General features: G+C 34.9%; 2 long non-coding RNA genes across 2 annotated transcripts in view; one reads left to right on the forward strand and one right to left on the reverse strand.

Moving 5' to 3' along the window:
• Positions 1–308, forward strand: part of LOC118762236 — a 17686-nt gene extending 17378 nt beyond the window's left edge. The window contains exon 3 of the long non-coding RNA XR_004997989.1: positions 198–308. This is a non-coding gene — a long non-coding RNA (uncharacterized LOC118762236). The remainder of the gene's footprint in view (positions 1–197) is intronic.
• Positions 1–3019, reverse strand: part of LOC118762237 — a 17888-nt gene extending 14869 nt beyond the window's left edge. The window contains exon 1 of the long non-coding RNA XR_004997990.1: positions 2958–3019. This is a non-coding gene — a long non-coding RNA (uncharacterized LOC118762237). The remainder of the gene's footprint in view (positions 1–2957) is intronic.
• Between the last annotated feature and the right edge of the window lie 14662 nt (positions 3020–17681).

Below are 17681 nucleotides of genomic sequence, written 5' to 3' on the forward strand. Positions count from 1 at the left end.
GGGGAGGGTCTTTCACATGCTGTTGATTCAGATAGCGTCGTACTTTAGAGTGCAGTGTTTCTTTTGTTGCTTGCATTGTAAGTGTTTTAAATTCTGCTGTTCTTGCTATTGTCTATGTTGTTAGAGCGTCAAGCTTATGATCGTGAGGTTGTGAGTTCGATTTCCGGGCCGAGCTGCGCGTTGTGTTCTTGAGCAAGACACTTTATTTCACGTTTCTTGAGTTCACTCAGCTGTAGAAATGAGTTTGCGACGTCACAGATACCAATCTGTATCGGCCTCTTTGCCTTTCCTTTGGGTAACATCGGTGACGTGGATGGTTATGGTTAGGTTTAAGAAGGCCGGTATGCATGGGCTGCTGCTTGTCTTCCATAAAAATCCTTGCCCAGATTGTGCCTGGGAGGGTAACTTTCTAGGTGCAATCCCATGGTCGGTCATGACCGAAAGGGGTCTCAGCTCAGCAGCTGCTTCTCACATTGTACCTTTTACTGCAATCGTTGTGACTGCATTGGCATGCTGTTGTTAAAATCGCATCTGTGTTTGTGTTGTAGCAGACTTCTGCTGTTGCCGATGGTAAAGTTGGGGCGATGTCAGCAGTGAAGGTCTTCTTTCAGCTTTCACTTTCGATGTTGTTGTTGTTGGAAGGAGAAAGTCTCGAAAGAGATTATGGTTTCAATGGTTTTATTATCGAAGCCGTCTATCTTCCACTAACCACCTAGAGCGGTTATTAGATCTATCTTTGATAGAGGATGTTTTGATACTAGTATATAGGCGTAGGAGTGGCTGTGTGGTAAGTAGCTTGCTTATGAATTACATTGTTCTGGGTTCAGTCTCACTGCGTGGCACCTTGCGCAAGTGTTTTCTACTATAGCCTCGGGTCAATCAATGTGAGTGGTTTTGGTAGACGTGTGTGTTGTGTGTGTGTGTGTGGTGTGTGTGTGTGTGTGTGTGTGTGTGTGTGTGTGTGTGTGTGTGTGTGTGTGTGTCTGTTTGTCCCCACAACATCGCTTCACAACCGATACTGGTGTGTTTACGTCTCCGTAACTTAGCGGTTCGGCAAAAGAGACCGATAGAATAAGTACTAAGCTCACAGAGAATACGTCCTGGGGTCGATGTGCTCGACTAAAAGCAGTACTTCAGCGTGGCCACAGTCAATGATTGAAAATGTATTTCCTGTTCTACTGGAATCAAAATCTCTGCTGCCATATCAACCCAATTTTCTCTGTTGTATTATTTTAGTTCTATCTTTTTTCACCACTTACCAGAAACTCAGTTCTGGTGGTATGTTTTAGAGAAATCTCCACTTTACTGCCGACAATGTGCTTTCGGACTAGTAATCCCGAAATTATGATCATGTCATGCAAAACCAATGTCTGGCTATGTTTCTTAAACAAACTTCAGGCGCAGGAGTGGCTGTGTGGTAAGTCGCTTGCTAACCAACCACATGGTTCCGGGTTCAGTCCCACTGCGTGGCATCTTGGGTAAGTGTCTTCTGCTATAGCCCCGGGCCGACCAATGCCTTGTGAGTGGATTTGGTAGACGGAAACTGAAAGAAGCCCGTCGTGTATATATATATATATATATATATATATATATATATAATATATATATATATATATGTATATATATATATATGTATGTGTGTGTTTGTGTGTCTGTGTTTGTCCCCCTAGCATTGCTTGACAACCGATGCTAGTGTGTTTACGTCTCCATCACTTAGCGATTCGGCAAAAGAGACCGATAGAATAAGTATTGGGCTTACAAAAGAATAAGTCCCGGGGTCGATTTGCTCGACTAAAGGCGGTGGTCCAGCATGGCCGCAGTCATATGACTGAAACAAGTAAAAGAGAGTAAATGAGTATAATCTCTAATTTTGATCTTTCCGTCGATAAGTATCAACACCGAATTGTTTCCTCTTCTGTTTGGTTTTAGAAGAGCTGCGTTATACTCGAGCGTAGCATTTATCCGTTTTAGTCAGTTGATGTATTACTCCGCCTCTTTTTAATGTTCGTGATTATTGTCTGGTGACAATAAATCGAACACATTTGTGATCATAGCTAAAATATTATTTTCGCTCTGCTTCCACTGCTGCGGTCTTTGTCAGTACCAATGTCATTGTTGTTTTTGCTGGTTGTTCTCATGCGAATAATATTGCTGCCGGTTATTTTGGGAACATTTTTGATTGTCGTGACATTGTTCTTGCTGCTGTTACTATTTTTACTTACTATTGCGTCTGTTTTACTGTGTGGTAGGAAGCGAATTAAAAAAGATGGTTTCACCTTGAAAAATCTCCCTCCACATTTCTCACTTTGTGACCAGATGACAGGGACGGCGCTATTTTTAAACGTATTTGCGTGGTTAGAAAAATATTTCGGCTTTTCATATTCCATTCTACAGCACGAGAAACAAACAAAAGAAAATGTTAAGTTCATTATGCTTCTGGTCAAATAAGCTACAGAATACAAAATTATAATGAACAAAAATACGTTTCCATAACGAACGATACGACATGAACATTAACGGTGCCTCCAGAACGCGTTTTCGTCATTAAAATCAAAGAACAGTAACAGCAGCAGCGGTAGAGGGAGCAGCAAAACCACTACCAACAATAATCATTTCTATTATAAGCACAAGGACCGAAATTTTTTGTGGGGAAGAGGGGATCAGTCGATTAGATCGACCCTAGTACACAACTGGTACTTAATTTATCGGCCCCGAAAACAGGAAAGGCTAAGTCGACCTGGGCGGTATTTGAACTCAGAACGTTAGCGCCATACAAAATACCTATTTCTTTACTACCCACAAGGGGCTAACCACAGAGGGAACAAACAAGGACAGACAAATAGATTAAGTCGATTATATCGACCCCAGTGCGTGACTGGTACTTAATTTATCGGCCCCTAAAGGATGAATTGCTAAGTCGACCTCGGTGGATTTGAACTCAGAACGTAGCGGTAGACAAAATACTGCTAAGCATTTCGCCCGGCGTGCTAACGTTTCTGCCAGCTCGCCGCCTTTCACAACAACAATAATAACGAAATAATGATGATAATAATAATCATTTCTATTCTAGGCACAAGGCCTGAAATTTTGAGTAGGTGACAAGTCGATGACATCAAACCCCAGTATTACACTGGTACTTAATTTATCGACACCGAAAGGATCAAAGGCAAAGTCAGATGAAATGCCGCTAAGTATTTTGCGCGGCGTGCTATCGACTCTGCCAGCTTACCAAATAATAAAGATGATGATGATGCTGATGATTATTGTGGTGATAACAATAGCAATATCTTCATCAGCTACAAGCCACATTAATTATATTTCCTGTGTCTTGTATTTTGCGTGAATATGTGTGTGTGTGTGTGTGTGTGTGTGTGTGTGTCTGTGTGTATCTCTGCTTACAGCACTACAAGAACAAAATTATTTTTATCCTGTCAGACGCTCCTTTCCATTTTTACTACCACAATCAGGAAAAAATAAATAAAATAAAATAAAACACAATTTGATTAGCTCGTTGCATGTCTATTACCTACGGCAATATTCTTACTAATTTGCGATGTAATATAAGAAAGAAAGAAATACGTCATCCTTATTCACAGAAACATGCTGTAGACATCCATGAAAGCAGATACGGATGTGTGTTTAAGAAGCTCGGTTCGCATTCAGATAATTCGAGTTCAATTTTACTTCACATCACCTACAAAAATTGTCTTACTCTATAGCTGCGTGTTAACTAAAGATTGTGAGTGAATTTGGAGGATGGAAACTGCATGGAAGCATGTCGTGTACATATATATATATGTTATACGTTTTATTTATTACTTTGCACATTACTTAGTCATCGTTATATGCTGTATCTTATGTTTAATCTTTCTATAATAAGTAATTTTTCTAAATGGTACAATTTAATTTTTCATTATTGAATTGATAAAAGGTGTTTTTTTTTCTAATTTATATATATTGTGAAATTTGATTTAGTATTTCTCAATTGAATTTTTCCCTGTAAGTTTGGAATAGTATTCCCTCATATTATTACTATTATTATTAATATTATGTGTATATATATGTTTGTGTGTGTATAAAAGCGTGTATGTGTGTGTATAAAAGTGTGTATGTGTGCGTGCGCGTGTGTATGTACCTGTGCCTGTGTCTCTATTCGATCACTCCCACTTCTGGACAACCGGTATTGGTTTGATTTCATCCACGTTTATAGTGGTTCGCTCAAAGAGACCAAAAGAATGAATAACAGGTTGAAATGTATGTTTTGCGGGGGGGGGTCCATAATCTATGGCGGTGACCTAATGTGGCCACAATCCAATGACTGAACCAAGTAAAAGATCAAAGATAACTAAAACAAGTGGATATATTTTTGACAGCATGTATGTCTATATTCTATACCTTTTCTATGATAGTTTCACATATTCACCATCGGGTGAAACCTTTATAACAGTTGTAATGTTTCTTTAATGTTATCACTAACGGTAATTGCAAACCTGAGAGATGCTCTTCCGGTTGTTTAGCCTTAGGTCAACTTGTCTCAACTAGGCCTTTGAACAATAACGTTCTAGCCAAAGCCATTACAAACTTTGTATACGAAGAATTAATTTACCCCATAGCCCTCACATTATTCAGAATACTAAGATGAGGGGAAAAGATCCGTATTCACACCAACTGTATGGAAAATTGCACAGGTGTCTTCCACTATAGATCCGGTCGACCAAAGTCTTGTCAGTGGGTTTTATACAAAGAAGCTGAAAGGAGCCCACCATACACAGACGAACACACACTCACCCACGTATGTATATATTATATATATTTTTATATACACAGATACAATTGCCTCTATGTGTGTGTTCCTCTGTGTGTGTGTGTGTTTGTGTGTATGTTATGTCGCACGTTCGGATGCCTCTACTACTCTGTTCTCTCCACTCTAGTCTGCTGTGCACAAATCGTCTTCTATTCTCTCGACGTCTAGGCTTCTCCCTCTCTATCTACGAATTGGGCTAGCCTACTTCATCGTCTGGGGGCGTCCACACAACAGTACATTTGTTTGTTCTTACCACCTCTTTACAACTAGTGCTCGATATTTTATCTCCCTGTGACTTAGCGGTTCGACAAACAGAGATAAGTTACATAATTATAATTAGCAGCATAGGAGAAGCAGATAAGAACAAGTGCTGATTTATTCGACTAAATATTTCAAAGCTGTGTCCCAGCATGACGGAAACACATTTAAGAGAATGGATGAAACGATAAGATTTATATCGCAATAGTTACAACAACATCACTTTGCCTTGTGATATTTTGTTTTGGATCATTAGACTTTAAATTGATATCACACCGAGGTTAAGTCTGCTTTTCATACTATCGCGGTCATTAAAATAAAGTATAATTCCAGGTGAGAGGATTAACCATTAAACATATTCGTTGAACATTTGAGAAAATATTTGGATATATTTATCAGGTCATCCCATAAGTTCTGTCCGGATTTTGAATCAAGAAATTAAGTGATCAAATGTTATATTTAATTGAAATTTAATCATCAATGTACTTTCCTTGATTATCTATGACTTCCTTCCATTTTTTACAAGCTTTTTAATCCCATCAATGTAAAAACTCTTTTGGTTTCAAAGCGAAGAACTCTGAAATGTCAGTTTCGACCTCCTCCTGGTTTGCAAAAGTTGTGTCCCCCAAACGAGTCTGTAAACTACGAAATAAATGGTAGTCTGAAGGAGTAAAGTCGGGAGAATAAGGTGGATGAGGAATTTTTTCCCAGCCAAGCTTTTCGATCTTCTGTGATGTGATCTTTGCAGTGTGGGGATCACGCATTCTCCTGATAAAATATCACTCCCTTTCGATTCACTGAAGCAGGTCCTTAACGCTCTACTTGCTGACAGTAGACTTTAGGATTGATTGCTGCATTAGGTTGTAACAATTCAAAGTGAATTACTCCTTTGTAATCCTACCAGATAGAGATAAGAACCTTTTTTTTTCCATGAAGTTCTCATCTCGGTTGTGTTTGAGCTTTTTTCCCTTTGACCAAACCACTGTTTACGACGTTTAACATTTCGATAGAAGATCAATTTTTCGTCACCAGTCACAAGTCTATCTAAAACGGGTGAAATGAGTTCGCGAGAATGGAGAGAATAGCAGATGTCAACTCGGGATTTGCGGTTGCTTTCGGCCAATTCAGGATGCACCCATTTTCCAAGTTTAGAAACCTTTTCAAGATGTTGACGATGAACAGTTGCCAATTCTTCAACGGATAATGCAGGATTTTGTTCCTGTAATACCTCAAGGAGCTTATCATGAAACTCAACGTCCTTTTTGATCTTCATCTTCATGGCTGAAATCTCCAGTTCTGAATTATGCAAACCAGCTTCTGCAAGTTCTTTCATTCAAGCATTCTTTCCAATAAACTGAGTGTATGTTTCGAGTCGCTTCGGCTGCAGAGTTTCCTTTTTGGTACTCATAAAGCATTATGTGCTTCGAATGCTCTTTGGATCCTTCCATGTTAGAAAGGGTGTTAATCAAAGAAATTTTAAATCTTTTATTCTGCAAAATAATATTTAATTAGTTTAAATGTACACAAATGCCTAAATATAATTTTTCATTCCATTCGTCATTATAAAATACTATTAAATTTCATTCAATTTTAAAAAAGTAAAATCGAAGAGAACTTATGGGATGACCTGATATATGTGCCGCATGCTCAGGTATGTATTTTGAACATCTAAATGGCAATTCATGTATTGCACAAAAGGCATTCGATTAAAGGTACTAATCATCCACTTCCATGAAAATTGATTTGATGGCAAACATGCAAGTATATTCTAGAAAATTGCCAAGGGTCTTTCGCCAACTCCATAACTCTGAAATGAATTGAATTATGTAAGACGAGAGAATCTAGTTTTGCTTTCCTAAGAGATCTACTATTACACAGAAGTGCCGTCCTTATTTCTTTAATGAAAACGGAGCGGGTTAGTATGCGGAGAGGATTACGGCATCGCTCTCATCAGCATAAATTATGTGAATATGATAAACGAACCTCATATATACTTCCTCTTTCCTATTGATTAAAAATAAATGCATTTTCTATTGAATTTGATAAATGAGACATGATTTGCGGGTTAAATTAAACTGCAATATGTGATCATATTCCACGTTGTAACGTCTTCCCTTTAGTTGTATTGTGAAAAATATCAATGAATATCTTTATTTTCCTTTCAACACTTCTGAGATCCTTTGTAAAGAGTTTCTAATTCAATATTGGTGTATTTCATACGACATATTATATTAGCTACAATTTTGTCGGCCTTACCAAATTTAATTTGCGTCTGACTAGACAAAGAAAACATTTCTTTGTGTATTCATACGATCACTTTATATTACTGGTATATAAATTAATGTGTACTTCGTAGATATGAAATAAGACATAAAATCCGGTTTTTCTATATCTATCTATCTCTCTCGGTATCTATCAATCTATCTCTCTATCTATCTCCTTTGTATATATATATATATATATATTATATATATATTATATATATATTATATATATATATGTATGTATTTATATGTGTGTATTTATATGTGTGTATTTATATGTGTGTCTGTGTGAGTGTGTGTGTATACATCTATACATTTATAAATATGTGTATACAATTGTTTGTATATATGTATAAGTACTAAAATAAATATAATGGAAAATAGCAATCAATTGGGCGCACAAATCATTCTATTTGCCCTCAGCATTAGTTTGTATGTAAACAGTGATACACAATATTCTTTCTTAATAAGTCAAATCAGTTCAATGAAGACACACAATTCACAAGCACTGCATCACTTGTCACATCTTATTAGCTACGCATAAGATTTGATTTTCAGATTAGCAGCGTAAGCATACTTACTTTTTCTTCTATAAAAGTAGAAATCTAATTGACCCAAATGTCTTTTATAATTCCGTCTGAGATATGTGTTTGTTAAAACAATCTCTATTCCATTACTCTGTTTATTTGGTCTTATTTGATGAAGAGCATCCATGATTTGACTCACTTTTATCAGAAACGTAATTGTAGAAAATCACTAGCTAGGTTAGGATTAACTAATGGATTTATTTTTACTTATTACGTATGCTGAACGATGCAGTTTTATTTCTTTGCTTTCTCTGTTCACGAGCACCGTCTTTCGTAAAAGATTCTATTGGAAACGCGACTGGATTGCTGGTTGTAGTTATTTTCTACAGTTGAATTTAACGATGATTTACGGGAATAAAAGATATCTAAATATTCACTCAATCCACAAGCTGCTATCTTTATCGGTATGGCATTTATTCATAATTATATAGTAGCAACTATTGTTATCATCAAACAAACAAGCGTTCCTTCGCTTATTTCTCAAGCTCTCCAAAATATTTCTGTTTATGTTTCATGTATATATATATATATATAATTTATATAAATAAGTATAAGATCGTTATTTAATTGCCTATCTTATCTGGTCAGCATGGGAATAAAAACCTTCAAAGGACATAATTATTTTTAAAATTATCATTTAGGGTATCTAAGAGATACCACTACGCTGCAAATAGCAGCCGAAACTTGACTTTAAAATCACGTTAAATGTTTATAAAGCACCGGGAGAGAAGACAAAGCGACAAAATTAACTAGCAAAAAAATTGCTGGATATATATATATATATATATATATATATATATATATATTTATATATATATATATATATTCAACATACGATTACTTACATATACGAACGTATACATGCATATATATATGTACGGATGCATACAACCAGTATATTCCACTGATAAAGGCAAAGCATTTCTTGTGCAGAACCAGAAATTCGGGATCTGGAATATGTATATATATATATATATATATATATATATATATATATATATATATTTATATATATATATATATATTCAACATACGATATACTTACATATACGAACGTATACATGCATATATATATGTACGGATGCATACAACCAGTATATTCCACTGATAAAGGCAAAGCATTTCTTGTGCAGAACCAGAAATTCGGGATCTGGAATTATGTATATATATATATATATATATATATATATATATATATATATATATATATATATATGCACGCACATACATGCATTAATGCACTCGTTTATATATCTACATTTTCATGAAGTCAAAATACGTCTATAACACAACTAAAGTGTTTCACTGTTCATCATCAACTCAGTGACTTAGCAGTTAGTTTTTTCGGCTCCCAATCATAGGGTCATAAGTTCAATTCCTGGCAACGCGTTGTATCTTTGAACAAAATATTTCATTTCAAGTTGCTCCAGTCCACCCAGCTGGCTATCATGTGTACTATCTGTATTTCAAAAGCCCCTAAGGGCTATAGTAAGGGTACACGTGTCTGTGGAGTGCTCGGCCACTTGTACTTTAATTTCACCAGCAGGCTGTTTCCGTTGATTGGATAAGCTGGAACACTTGTCGTAATCGACGGAGTGCCATCAACTCAGTTTTAACACCACTTTAAAATAAATGCCTTCTGCAAAAGAAAAAAGGAAAAGACAGAAATGAACAAACCGAAAATAATATTAGCGCCAATATTCTCTTTCCTCTAATATCGTGAAAAAGCAAAAGGATATTTAGAATGTTTTTATTAATGTAAATGAATATTTCCTTATTTTTGAAATTAAAATCTTTTTATGGCAGTAAGCTGGAAGCGATCCTTTCATCCAAACCAAGCGGATACTCAAACCACTCCAGCTTGGATATATACTCCTTATGCTTTGCGATAAAGGGGTTAAATACACTATTAGTAACAGGAGTGATTCGTGGATTCAATCCTAATAAAATACAATTAAAACAATTGCACTCGAAGACGATATGAGAACACGACTATCGAAGCATAGTGTAAATACGCACAATGCTTTAATCAATAGATTGATCACAGTTACCATCATGTAGTGCAATGACTTTATCGTATCAACTAAGTCATCGAAGCATTATACTGTTCTGAAAAGAGCTGTACATCGTTATACCAGATACCTCTCGGTTTGCAAATAGTACAAAACTCACAAATAGTAAATGAATGTATGCACAAGATTGTAAGAACGGCTATATAATATTATTGAGCAACATGCTTACATTTCTGACGTAACCTCTAGTGATTTCCATCTTTCTTCATATTGGAAGTCTCTGTAATTGGATGTAACGACAATGAAGAGAAGGACATAGTTTATCATTGATTAGTTTCGTGATGTGGACAGTATATGCTATACCGAGTGTCTTGAGAAAAACCAATATTGAATTGGTAAATATATGTTGACAGAAGAGAGAATTACAGAAGAAATCTCTATTCATGAACTCAAAACCATTATTTTATCGCTTTCTAGGTTTACATTTTAACGGCGAATACGAGAGGCTACTGTAGCTTTAAAAGAAAGAAAATCAAGAAGACAGAAGTGAATAACTGACTTTATCGAATTGACAGGAATAAAATAAAAAAAAAAATAGAACCTGCAGAAGTGGAATTTGAGCTCAGGAACATGATGCAACTTAACTGCATTTCTGCCTTTTTCACTTCTTAAACATACTACACAAGACGACTTTTTTTTTTCTTTCGCTTTCTGAAATCGATCTGAAGAAAATGGTTCTAATTCAAAAAAGAAATATCTTAAATTATGGTTATGTCGCATTAAATCATGCTTCATAAAAGTGAGAAGGTCGAGGCAATGTGTATTAAATTACGGTCCTGTATGTTATGAGTTCGAAAATATAGCTGGTGTTTCACTGTCTCTGCGCAATAAATGTCGTTTGAAAGCGCATTTTTTTTTTTGTTTTTACTAGATATATTTCAAATCATCTTCTAAATGCCCACGTAGCCGGATCCGCTTATAGCATGTCACTTTTGACCGCTATATTTGATCATGTCCAGAATCCAGTAATACTATCATTTATTTCGTAAGTATATTTGATTACAGACCTGATATTCTGGTAAGCGTGCGGTAGTTTATTTTACATTTCTACCATGAAGTGAATAAATCCGATACTATATAGACATTGTTCCTGGAGCAATTGCCCCCATTGTGGGCTGTAAATCTGCCTTATCTTTGACCTTCAATTTGATTCCATTCAAATTGACTTCGTATATGTTTCATTGACGAAACGCACTAGAAGATGCATGGAAATCGTTACTATCATTTTTCCTTGCTTAAACTAAAATTAAGCTACTCTTATCTCAACGCTAGCTACTGATTGAACATTCACTTTGTTACTCAATCTATATTTATGAGATATGGTTCCTTTACATAGCGGTAAATATCTTCTAATAATGTCCTCTCATCGGTTTTGACTGAGAATATATTGACCATTATATATGGGAAAACTCCAGGTATGTCGTAGCTAGAATACCTTTGATTGTACCTTAGTTAAGTGAGAGTCAACGTTGTACTAAATATCACAATATTTGTGTTCTTTTTGTATGTTAAGGATATGTAGAGTGGAGGCGCAATGGCCCAGAGGTTAGGGCAGCGGACTTGCGGTCGGAGGATCACAGTTTCGATTCCCAGACCAGCATTGTGTTTTTTTGAGCGAAAACACATTTAGCTCGACGAGGCTCCGGCAGGGGGTGGTGGCGACCCCTTTGTACTCTTTCGCCCCAACTTTCTCTCACACTTTCTTCCTCTGTCTTGAGTAACGCTGCGATGGACTGGCATCCCATCCAGCTGGGGAGAACCCATACGCCACAGAAACCGGGAAACCGGGCCCATGAGCCTGGCTAGGCTTGAAAAGGGCGCCTAAATAAATAAATAATAAGTATATGTAGAGGGGTTCCCTTTACGAGATTTCGTGGAGTTAAAAGTATGAGATATATTTCTTCTGAATAGTATACATTTTTTTTTATGGTAGGAAGGACCTAAAATGTTTCGCAAGCCCTAAAGAAACGCATTAACTTTTACAGCCTTCGTGTTGCCCACCGGTGCATTATTCATCTATACGACCGACGAGTGAATGAATGAGCTTCTGCTATTTTACTTGAGCTGCTAGAATTAGTTGCCAAATCTTCGTCAGGTTACGAACTTCATCTTCAAAATGAAAGGATACGTTAACTAATGTAATCCTTCGTTCATTGAAAACACACGTGAGACCAATATAAGTTGTCCATAAATAATATTTTTCATCGATTAGTATTGCTATATACCTACACAACGAATTTGGTGAATCAACGTGGAGGTCATCCCTCTATATATTCGATCAATCTGCAGCCATGTATTTCTAGCTTAATGTGATACCTATTTCTTTATTACACACAAGGGGCTAAACATAGAAGGGACAAAGACAGACATAGGTATTAAGTCGATTACATCGACCCAGTGCGTAACTGGTACTTAACTTATCGACTCCGAAAGGATGAAAGGCAAAGTCGACCTCGGCGGAATTGGAACTCACAACGTAACGGCAGACGAATTACGGCTACGCATTTCGCCCGGCGTGCTAACGTTTCTGCCAGCTCGCCGCCTTCATGTCATACCATACAATCAAACCGGTATTACTAAATTTTTTTCTACCATTACAAGTTTCATCCCTGGTGGTAGAGCAGGTTTGATTTCAAAGCAGTTTTGATAATCCTAATTTATTGCAGATTTCTTAGTCACTAAATTTAATATGGGAAGGACTAGTGCAATGATTCGAAGTTTATTGAATTCAAAATACCAAAATGAAACTTTGATTGTGGAAGTTTAATGGCTTTTACCGAGACTGAAGCAATGACATGGTCATGATATAATTGAATACTAAAAAAAGGAAATAAATGCGCCTTTTTAAAGCCTAGCTAGGCTCATAGGCCCGGTTTCCCGGGCTCCATGTCGTATGTGTTCCCCAGATGGACTCATTTTTGCCAGCTGAGTGGAGTGGTGCAACGTGAAATGAAGTGTTTTGCTCAAGAACACAACGCGTTGCCCGATCCAAGAATCAAAACCACAATATTACGATTGATGCTGACACCTTAACCACTAAGTCACGAGCCTCCACAATTGAATACTATAGTTTCTTTATTCATTTTTTAATTTAAAAGTCTCCAAACAAAAACGTATCTTAATAAGACTGAAGAGTATTCCCCTCTTCTGCTTTCATTTTAGGGATTTCCATTCCCTTAGTTTCCCAACTTTTTGAATCAGATGAACATCCATATTTTCATCGATTTTCCTCAGAAATATCTTTATAAAATCTTTAGCAAAATTACGTTTAGCTAATGGATTTCCTTTCACAAATTACATGTGTCTATAGATACAGATTTTAATCTGTGGCTTGTGGCTATATATATATATATATATATATATTATATATATATACCCAAACCCACAAACATATATATATATATATATATATATATAAAATATTATTCGAGACAAAACCACTATTTTGCAAAACAAACAAGGAAAGACTTAATCAATACATAAATTTTAATAAATAGTCAAAAAATTTGACACTGAATTATTGGAAGTCCACCTGAAGATTGTCGATCAAGACAAGAAACGATTGTAGTGGCGGTTTTTTTTACTATTTATTAAAATTTATGTATTGATTAAGTCTTTCCTTGTTTGTTTTGCAAAATAGTGGTTTTGTCTCGAATAATATTTTATAATATTTTACTATAAAATCGATTTAATCCTAAATCTGATTTTTTCCCTGTAAATTTGGATTTATTCCCTAATATTTATTATTATATATATATATATATATATATATATATATATATATTATATACCCAAACCACAAACTATATATATATATATATATATATGTATATGTATATATATCTATATTTATCCATATATATGTGTATCTTTAGGATTAAATAAAATGACAACAAACACAAAAATTACATATATGTACTTTGAAAAAAACGACTAGAAAATAATTAGTTGCCACACGTTTTCTTTTTCATTACATATATAGGTAGCTTATATTTTCCCTTTATGGTCTTTGTATTTAATCCGGAATATATTTACATAAGGCACACACTCACTATATTTTTTACCTATGCATATATATATTCACATATATATGTGTGTGTGTGTGGTGTGTGTAATAGATATATTTATGCGTATGTCTATATATATATGTCTCTATATACTTTACTGAAGAGCAGTAAAATATCACAAAGTCTGTTACTAAACTGTGTGTTTGTGTGTACTATATGTGTGTGTGTATATATATTTATATATATATATATATATATATATATATATATATATATATATATATATACCCAAACCACAAACATATATATATATATATATATATGTATATGTATATATATCTATATTTATCCATATATATGTGTATCTTTAGGATTAAATAAAATGACAACAAACACAAAAATTACATATATGTACTTTGAAAAAAACGACTAGAAAATAATTAGTTGCCACACGTTTTCTTTTTCATTACATATATAGGTAGCTTATATTTTCCCTTTATGGTCTTTGTATTTAATCCGGAATATATTTACATAAGGCACACACTCACTATATTTTTTACCTATGCATATATATATTCACATATATATGTGTGTGTGTGTGTGTGTGTGTGTAATAGATATATTTATGCGTATGTCTATATATATATGTCTCTATATACTTTACTGAAGAGCAGTAAAATATCACAAAGTCTGTTACTAAACTGTGTGTTTGTGTGTAACTATATGTGTGTGTGTATATATATTTATATATATATACACACACATACATTCATATATATATATATATATATATAGTGTGAAGTATATTTGCCACTTAAATGTGGCTAACCCTTAAGGGTGGATGCTACTGTAGCTTGTAGCCCTAGGAGGACACCTCCTCCAGCTGGCTATTGACAAACTTTATGTGCCCTATCAGTATTTGCAAAGGGAAGTCATCCTTCCCATTTTCAACCTGTATGATACACACGGACTCGGTTTTCTGAAGGTATATATATATATATATATATATATATACTTACACAGTTCATTAAATCCATTATGAGGTAGTTGAAGAATGGAGGTTTGTTGAATCTGAACTCTTGTAGTTAGTTATTAGCATGACTTCCACGTGTCTGCCTGTTCGGCTAGTTGACCGCCGGTGTAATCTGAGGGAGTTACCCTTTATTATGTTTCTCCGGCGTGGTAAATAGGAGCTATGTGTCACTAGCTTATAGGTTGTGGGTAGTTCGTATCTTTGTAAAGGAAGCCGTGAATAAGGGTAATTTTATATCTAACAAGAGTACGCTATAGCGTGTAAAGACAAAGTATTTGAATAATATTTAGGTTTGACGAGTGCAATGAAAAGGAAATAAAAATGATAAAAGAGGGGTAATTTAACGTGTAGGGAGTGTTGGTAGTTCTCGACTGAAAAGAATTATAGGAAAAAGTTAGGCTAGCATCAAAAGTAGATTAAGACAACGAAATGATAAATAATAACCCCACACAACATAACACAAGCACAGAGAAACTGAATAATTTATGTAGCTGCAGAGACAGAAATAAGTGTCAATTCTCCAATAGGTGTAAAACAAACAATGTAATATACCAGTGCAACGAAAAATGAAATGATACTGAGACGAAAGCTCACATGATACTTAGACGAAAAATGACATGACACTTAGACGAAAAATGACATGACACTTAGACGAAGAATAAAATGATACTTAGATACGATTCACACCAATCTACATTTAGAAATAGAAGTAAAGGAAACTCTACAGGATTTAGTAGCTACATCTGGGAATTAAAAGAAAAGAGACATCAACTATAGTTTAGAATGGCATATCCTAGCTAAAACTTAGTCTTATACCATTAACAATAAGCGCTGTGAGCTCTGTATAACTGAGAAACTAATAATTCTAATGACCAAATCACCTCCACTCAATAAAACATATGAAAATATTCTTTAGTTTCTGTAAAGGCCGATGCGTATTCTCTAAGTTTCGTTACATTCGCTCATTCTTGTATACACCACTATCTCATAGCTTAAATATTATTAGCAGACCTACTTATCACCGTATTACCTCTCCTTAACCTTCCCAAACCAAACTAGTTTACGCCTATCTAACCTACATTATTCAATAATAAATAATTAATATGTCTTCAGTTGGCTGCTCTTTACCTATCCGGAAATATTGCCAGAAATATCAAAAGTTTTGTTTCTATGTAACCTATATATATATATATAGAGAGAGAGAGATATAGATGTATGTGTGTATGTGACAAAAATGTGACCGCGTGTGTACCGTAGCCGATTTTTTTCCTCCGTCTTCCCTTCCTTGGATCTTTCCTTTTCCTATGTTTCTGACGAAGAGCTCCGCTCGAAACGTTAGATCCTCCTTTTTTCTTTTCTTTCCTGAGCGTCCACTAACACTATACTTGTTCCACGTCCCCATGTTGTTGTGTTTTCTCGTTGTGTTTTCATGTTTGGATTAACTTTATATATATACATATATATATATATATATATATACATACATTTTTCAGATACATTTTAAATATATATATATATATGTATGTGTATGAATATGCTTGTGTCTGACTGTACTAGAATTGTCTCTAACTCCGATTACTAGGATTTCATTCAAATAGTTTACTCAAACTAACTTTACAATAGAATATACACATTCTAATTTCTTGTGCAATATGATTGAACCCAGGGTCATCTTGTTGTAGAGGTGATGATTGAATATCTCGTCTTGTCTGTGGCTCCTAAACAAGAAGTTGTTACGTAAATGACTGACTGGATGTCATGAACCAAGTTTTTATATTCTAGCAATATATATCGGCGTCCTCGTGTTTATATTGTCTACGCAATTTATGTAAAACACTACTTTTTAGTATCGCTTGACAGACTGTTTCTCACATATGTCACTCAAAAAGAAAAGGAAAACCGTGCAACCAAACAGCGTTTCTATAAATATGAAGGAGAGAATTTGTGTTAGAAATTTATTACATAACTCAAACCTCAATTCTTATCGTAACGGCCCATAAACTACTGGATCATCGGAGAACTTGGGAGCGATTTGATTTCATTCTTCAATTTTAAAGTACATGTAATTGAATGTGTTTCTTTCAAACCCCGTTTTTTGATCGATGCGAAGATTTGACCTCAGCTCTGTAAACTAATATAAAACACATTAATTATGTATTAAACACACAGAATATAATATCGGATATTCACATTCATAAAATGTGGTTTTTACTGAGAAATTGATAAATATATTGCCTTTTCTAAACACATAGTGCATTGCCGTTCGTAGTATGTATCTGTATGCATACATCAACGGCTTAGCGAACAGATTTGGCAAACCAACAGGAGATCTCTTATAACAGTGTTAAAAATCATTTTCCATGGAACTGTGACCTTTAAATAACTATGAAAGATTATTTTTGCACAGATCTCGCCCACCCCAATATTATTAAAAATTCATGCAAACAAGCATACAAAGAGAAACAAGATCACATACAACTCGTGCAAGTCGATAAAATAAATATGTCTATCAAATTCCGTTAAGAAATTGTATAAACATCCATGCGTAGCAATAGATAAATCCAATCAATAACCGACAACCTGCACTTATTAGTACACATCCTCTATCCGTTTGTGCCTCACATACTCTCTAACATAGTCACATTTTATCATATTC

The sequence above is a fragment of the Octopus sinensis genome, linkage group LG2, assembly GCF_006345805.1.
Source record: "Octopus sinensis linkage group LG2, ASM634580v1, whole genome shotgun sequence".
Lineage (NCBI taxonomy): Eukaryota > Metazoa > Mollusca > Cephalopoda > Octopoda > Octopodidae > Octopus > Octopus sinensis.